We start from the raw sequence: 7,500 nt of genomic DNA on the forward strand, positions 1-7,500 counted from the left end.
CCTTTCACTGCGACACTACAGAAGGATAACCCTTTCATTGCCACACGACAAAGGCTTAACCCTTTCACAACCACACTACAGAAGGTTAACCCTTTCACTACCACACTACAGATCAGAATTGGTACCAAAATAAAATTGAACACTATGTCCAGGCGAACCTTTGTCTATGTGGACTTTAGAGGGTTGGGGTGTAAATGCATGTGTTATAGTCCCGTTCTAATACAATTTTAAACCAACGTTACCTACAATGTCACACAGTACTTTGCTTTTAGGAAGGTGAAACAGCGCCCCCCCCTGGGCTAAGCTGTGAAGTTAGGAATGACTTGTTGAAAGCGTGCTAGGCTACTGGTTGCATAGCAACATGAATGTGTGTTCAGCAGACTGGCCTCCACACACACCACCAGACCGAAACCTCACCAGTCCATCCCAGCCACACGGGCGCATGGACGGAGACCAGGAAATGCACTGGCACGGCTGCAGTGATGCACGCGCCACAGACACTGTGTGGATGCCGCCAAAGATGGCATATCGATCAAAAAGAAAGGCTTTCAAGTGATCTGTGTTTGAGAGAGGTGCGGGATCCGTTCCTTATGTGTGCCTGCATATGGCCAAAGAGGAGGAAGGGAAGAAATGTGAGGGGGGGGGGGGGGACTTTTTGACTTTTGATATTCTTTATTAAAGGGGAACTATCTTATAAATGGCATTTTTGAGTGTTTAGCATTGTTTCCTAGCTATGTGAACTTATATTAATATGATCTATGTCTCAAAATTCTCATATTGGCGCATTCTTCCAATTCTCTCACAATATTCACCCTCACTGAACTGAGTCATTTGAAAATGTGCGCGATATGTGATGTCAGAGAGACACTGCTGCATGTTAATGTTCAGGCGACGACGACGCTGCGCAGTGGTTTAGGAGCCCAGGCTCAAAACAGCTCGAGATCTTGAGGTAGAAAAATGCTGTTTTTGAGGACTTGATTAGAAATACAAAACAATGAATAAAAAAAATATATATATTACAGAGGTGTTCCATAGACTCACAGGAATTGTGTAAAAGTGCCCAAATAGTGAAAGAAATAGTAAAATAGTTCCCCTTTAAAACATCTCAGCAAAAAAAATTGCCTCACGGAGAGAGAGAGAGAGAGAGAGAGAGAGAGAGAGAGAGAGAGAGAGAGAGAGAGACAGATATTTGATTTGATTTTTATTTGGAAATTACAAACACATCATAAAAACAAATTATCATGACCAATTTGTATTCCTGAGGATATCACCTAAAAGCATTAATTAAAATGAGTGCTGTCAATAGATTAAAAAAAATTTAACTAATTAATCTCACAATTTTCTGTAATTATTCTAGATTAATCTAGATTTAAAAATAACATTTTTCTACTTAAGACCGAAGCTTGTAACAGATATTTACTTGAGTAACATCATGGAATTAATGTAAGATCAACACAAAGAAAGTATATTTAGATTCAAAGACTATTTTAATAGCTTTCTTTGAATACAGTTTCTCTCCTGTCTGCATTCCATGCCTCGTCTGCATCTTTACTGTTTAGTATGTCTATCCAGCTTATCTCACTAAGAGATTCAATAAAATGCTCCTTGGAGTAGTGCTTCATTGTTCTTGTTTGAATAAACTCGCTTTGGGCATTGGGGACTTTAGTGCACTTACGGGTACAGTATGTCACCATATGATCACTGATGCCATAGGCCAGGGGTGGCCAACCCGCGGCTCGCGAGCCGCATGCGGCTCTTTGCCCGTCAATGTGCGGCTCTTCCATCCATAAAAAAAAAAAAATTACACAAGGACGTAGAATAAACATTTAATTTCTTTTTTAAATGGTCCATTTGCATGTTCTTGGTATCTGAATCTAGGGAATTTCTCCACCATTTTTCATCATATTGCAACATCGTTTTTTGCAAGACGTTCACAGAAAGGTAGAGAAACTAACTGCGTTCTGTTTTATGGCAATAACGTTCAGGTTTGTGGGAGATAATCCCAAAAAATAAGAGAAATAAAAAAGTTAATCCAGAAGTCAGATGATTGACAGGGGCTGGTGTGAGCTAGGTAGGGTCGTTTTTCTAAATTTGAAAGCCCAGAGTCTCTTCCTTCAAAAGACTACCCTCACTTTTGGCTGCTCCACTTCCTCCTGTCAATATGCGCCGGTTTCCGACTCAATGCCCTGAGATTTCTATAATCTTATATTTCACTAATAACAGTTAAAATAATTGGTAAACAAACGTAATGCTGAAAATATACACTTTTACTGTATATCTCGGGCTTAAGAGGTTAACCCTGTGAGGCCCAAATTAAAAAGACATTAGCAACTTCAGAGGCCAGAGGGTGGGACATATAAAACATTTACTATCCAATAGCATTGTGAGGCTGAACAACAGGACCAATTGACTATACACGTGCTTAAATGGGAACTATCTTATAAATGGCCTTTTTCAGTGTTTACCATTGTTTCTTAGATATGTGGACTTATATTAATAGGATCTATGTCTCTAATTCTCATATTGGCGCATTCTTCCAATTCTCCTCTCACAATATTCACCCTCACTGAACTGAGTCATCTGAAAATTTGCATATCTGTGATGTCAGAGATTTCTCAGCTACATAATAATGTGGCAGTTGGCACCAGGCCACACTGTGGTTGGAGCCCAGCCTCAAAACGGCTTAAGATCTTGAGGTAGAAAAATGCGGTTTTTGAGTACTTGATTAGAAATACAAACCGTACGTTAAATCTAGAGGAAGGAAGGACGTGGTACTTACCTCACCATTTGAAAAAAACCTAGGTGTTCCATAGACTCACAGGAATTGTGTAAAAGTGCCCAAATAGTGAAAGAAATAGTCAAATAGTTCCCCTTTAAAATTTTTTAAATAAACATTCTTTTTTTAAATGGCTAAAAGTGATTTTGTAATTTTGCAACCGTGGGTCTCACAGGGTACTTTTAACCCGTGAGGCCCAAATAAAAAAGACATTAGCAACTTCAGAGGCCAGAGGGTGAGACCTATAAACACATGAAGGGTGCCGTGACTGAAAAAAAAGGTTGAGAAACGCTGGTATATGGTGTGGCTCTTTGTGGTACCACAGTCATTTTTGTGGCTCTTAGGCTGAGGTTACACCTTTCGTATCATCTTCGTATTGTTTTCTTATACGCATCGCCGCGTATCGCCGCAACGTCATGCGCCTCGAGTCACACTTTCGTTTTTTTTTCGTTTTTTCAGCCGAGCACACTGATGTAGTACACTGCCAAAGCAGTAGGTGGCAGTAGGTGGCAAACATGAATGCAATTTCAACCAATCAGAACGAATGTGCCAATACACTTCCTGGTGGAAGCTCCAGCAAAGATGTCAATAAGGCAGGCGCCTATGCCGCGCCACCATCTTTTAATAATAATAACCATAATTTGTCAGCAAAGCCTAATAAAAGTGCAATAAACAAAACGGATACATTCACTGTGTGTTCTGCCTGTCATTTGTTGATGAAACAAAACTAACATCAACACAAGTGACCACCAAGAGCGGATAGTTTAGTGTAAAAAACGCTCGGTAGCATTGTTAGCTGCATGCTAACGTCAATGGAGTATGCCATTATAACAATATAGCATTGTGGCTAGAAGCTAACGTTAGCTCACGCTACTTAGCCAGCATCAAAACTGATGATATCGCGAGCTATCAGTAGTTAGATAACATTAGAGACAACGCTGTGTGTATTAAACAAAGGTGAATAGATGACTGGGCCATTTTGTTTAATGCTTCTTAAGTTGAAAGAGGAACTCTGAGCTAACAGGGTCTGAATCCTGATAGCTCACGTTAGCCAGCTGCTCATGCCATCGGTAATGCTAGCAGAATGAATGGATGTAAACTTTATTTAACATATTGCATATGGGTACAATACAATACGGCTCAATACAAACAATTGTTAAGGGAATGCAGACTGTTGTAGCTTGGACTGGGGTCCTTATAACAATAACTTGACAACACATGGTAGCTGAAGCTATTTGGGACACGGAGCTCTGTCCCAAACACACACACACACACACTCTGCTGTCACCGGAAGGGCACGCATATGGTATCTACTGCGCATGGGCGTTTTCGCAACAACGGCTAGCGTGCTGACTACACGCTGTTTGTCGACTCGTTTTTTTGCGTATCTCCAAACGCAAACACAATTTTGCGTTTCAGCCGTATCCACAAAAAAACGCCAAAAAACGCGTTTCTGTGTAGATAGGACATCATACGTCGTCAAAAACGTATAAAAAAACGCCAGGAATACACTAGTCTAACCATAGCCTTAGTCTCTGACTGGTTGGCCACCCCTGCCATAGGCTAAAACTCCAGACTGAGAAATCTTCTCTGGATCGGACGCCAGAATCAAGTCTACAGTCGATTTACTGTCGACACAGATACGTGTTGGCTCCTTTATCATTTGTTTCAATCCAAAAAGCTTTGTAAGTTTGCACAGTTTATCTACCAGTCCATTCTTTTTGCCTGATGTCTGTACATTTGTATTATAATCCCCTAGAAATATACTTTCATTTTTGGACAAATTAATCTCATTGCAGACTATTTCAAACTGCTGCTTTGGAGGCCTATAGCAAACTCCAACAAGAACGGGACGGCTTTTGGGCAAGATTATATCAACACAAACCATCTCCAATTCCTCCCTCTCCAACTCAGTCCTGTGGTTATAATGTAGACGAGCGTCAGTTAAATATAGGCAAACACCTCCACCACGATTTTGATCACGTCTGATTTGGCTATAACCTGGAATATTTACTTCATTATTTTGCAACTTTTTTACGATTAATTGCGAATATTTTCATGTTGAGCTATAGATTGTGGATGGATACGCACAGAAAGGTACACCATGCGAATGTTCATGCTTTATTTGTTTTAAAACGAGACAATTTAGAAATGGGCAATGGTGGAAATACATTGCGTTTTCAAGATGGTGGACCGGCCGGAAACAGCACCGACGTCACCACTACCAGTGTTTCCCACAGGATCTTCAGAGACTATGGGGGGTGAACCTCCGACCCTCCAGGGGGGTCCGGGGTGGCATGCTCCCCGTAACTTTTTTTTGTGTGTGTACATTTTAAAGTTAAATGCATCAATCTGGTGCACTTTGAGAGCAAAATAAAGAGGCTAGATCTATGATGAACTTTGTGCTCAAAACACAAAATCGACTAGAGCAGTGCTTCCCAATCCTCTCCTCGAGACACCCCAGCCGTTCAATGTATTTGTTAAATTCCACCACCAGCACACCTGATTCAACTTAACAAGCCCTTTATTAGTTGAATCAGGTGTGCTGGTGGTGGAATTTAACAAATACATGGAACGGCTGGGGTGTCTCGAGGAGAGGATTGGGAACCACTGGACTAGAGCGGGACATTTGAGCCATCAAAGAAATGAAGCAAAAGTGGTTACCTGTGTTGAACTGGTTTATTTTTTAGAAAATAAAAGAATATAGTGGATTACTATTACGACTACTACCACTGCCAATACTACTGATACATCCCTATTGGCAAACTTTATATTTAAAAAAAAATAGTAAAAAATTAAAAATCTTTTTTTAATAATATATTTTTTTGGTTCATTATACAGGCCGCCACAGTCTAGGTAATTTATGGGAAACCCTGACTACACCTCCCTATGAGGCTCCCCACATCTCCTTGACCAGCAGTGAGGCCCCCCCCCCCCTGCCTGTGTGTGTTTGGTAGGAGGGACCTCTGACTGAAGCGTTTTGCATCTCAGTGTGGTCGTCTCTAAGGGCTCATTCAGACCTAATCACACAATGCGGCGCCTCCTCGCAGGTTGGTGCGTTGGTGTGGACGGGCCATTTGTGTGACATCATGCTGTGAGCTTTTTAACCCCTCGTGTGATCGATTGGCCACCACAGTGTGTGTGTGGGGGGGGGGGGGGGGGGTTGCGTTACAGCAAAACTCCAGTTCAACTTCCTCGAGGAACGCAACCCCACGTGGTAACAAATATCAGAGCCCAACGCAACTACCCCCATTCAAAAGAAGCAACTACCCCCATTCAAAAGAAGCAACTACCCCATTCAAAAGAAGCAACTACCCCCATTCAAATTAAGCAACTACCTCCATTCAACAGAAGCAACTACCCCCATTCAAAAGAAGCAACTACCCCCATTCAAATTAAGCAACTACCTCCATTCAACAGAAGCAACTACCCCCATTCAACAGAAGCAACTACCCCCATTCAAAAGAAGCAACTACCCCCATTCAAAAGAAGCAACTACCCCCATTCAACAGAAGCAACTACCCCCATTCAAAAGAAGCAACTACCCCCATTCAAATTAAGCAACTACCTCCATTCAACAGAAGCAACTACCCCCATTCAAAAGAAGCAACTACCCCCATTCAAAAGAAGCAACTACCCCCATTCAAATTAAGCAACTACCTCCATTCAACAGAAGCAACTACCCCCATTCAAAAGAAGCAACTACCCCCATTCAAATTAAGCAACTACCCCCATTCAAATTAAGCAACTACCCCCATTCAACAGAAGCAACTACCCCCATTCAAATTAAGCAACTACCCCCATTCAACAGAAGCAACTACCCCCATTCAAATTAAGCAACTACCCCCATTCAAATTAAGCAACTACCCCCATTCAACAGAAGCAACTACCCCCATTCAAATTAAGCAACTACCCCCATTCAAATGAATGAATGAATGAATGAAGTTTATTTTTCGGTCTTGTTTACAGACAAATCAAACACACCCGTGTGGACTTACAAAAGGAAAAGAAAAAAAGGTCACAAAATCCAAAATCAACGACCGAAATGAGAACCAACTACCTCCATTCAAAAGACAGGAAAACTTGTGTTTTTTTCCTACATTGTCTGATTAGATGTGAATGACCCCTAAAGCAGGAAGCTGGAGCGTGTGCAGTAGTTCAGGTCTGTGGCCTGACATCATGTACAGAGCTGGAGCGTGTGCAGTAGTTCAGGTCTGTGGCCTGACATCATGTACAGAGCTGGAGCGTGTGCAGTAGTTCAGGTCTCTGGCCTGACGTTATGTACAGAGCTGGAGCGTGTTGTGCAGTAGTTTAGGTCTCTGGCCTGACATGATGTACAGAGCTGGAGCGTGTGCAGTAGTTCAGGTCTCTGGCCTGACATCATGTACAGAGCTGGAGCGTGTGCAGTAGTTTAGGTCTCTGGCCTGACATCATGTACAGAGCTGGAGCGTGTGCAGTAGTTTAGGTCTCTGGCCTGACATCATGTACAGAGCTGGAGCGTGTGCAGTAGTTCAGGTCTCTGGCCTGACATTATGTACAGAGCTGGAGCGTGTGCAGTAGTTCAGGTCTGTGGCCTGACATCATGTACAGAGCTGGAGCGTGTGCAGTAGTTCAGGTCTCTGGCCTGACATCATGTACAGAGCTGGAGCGTGTGCAGTAGTTCAGGTCTCTGGCCTGACATCATGTACAGAGCTGGAGCGTGTGCAGTAGTTCAGGTCTCTGGC

The 7,500-nt window shown here is 42.3% G+C and overlaps 1 protein-coding gene across 1 annotated transcript in view; it reads left to right on the forward strand.

The window, feature by feature from the left end:
* The window catches only part of septin12 (septin 12), a 156,915-nt gene that overhangs the window by 75,664 nt on the left and 73,751 nt on the right, over positions 1–7,500 (forward strand). The window lies entirely within an intron of this gene.

Source organism: Notolepis coatsorum (genome assembly GCF_963971535.1).
Source record: "Notolepis coatsorum genome assembly, chromosome: 15".
NCBI classification, from domain to species: domain Eukaryota; kingdom Metazoa; phylum Chordata; class Actinopteri; order Aulopiformes; family Paralepididae; genus Notolepis; species Notolepis coatsorum.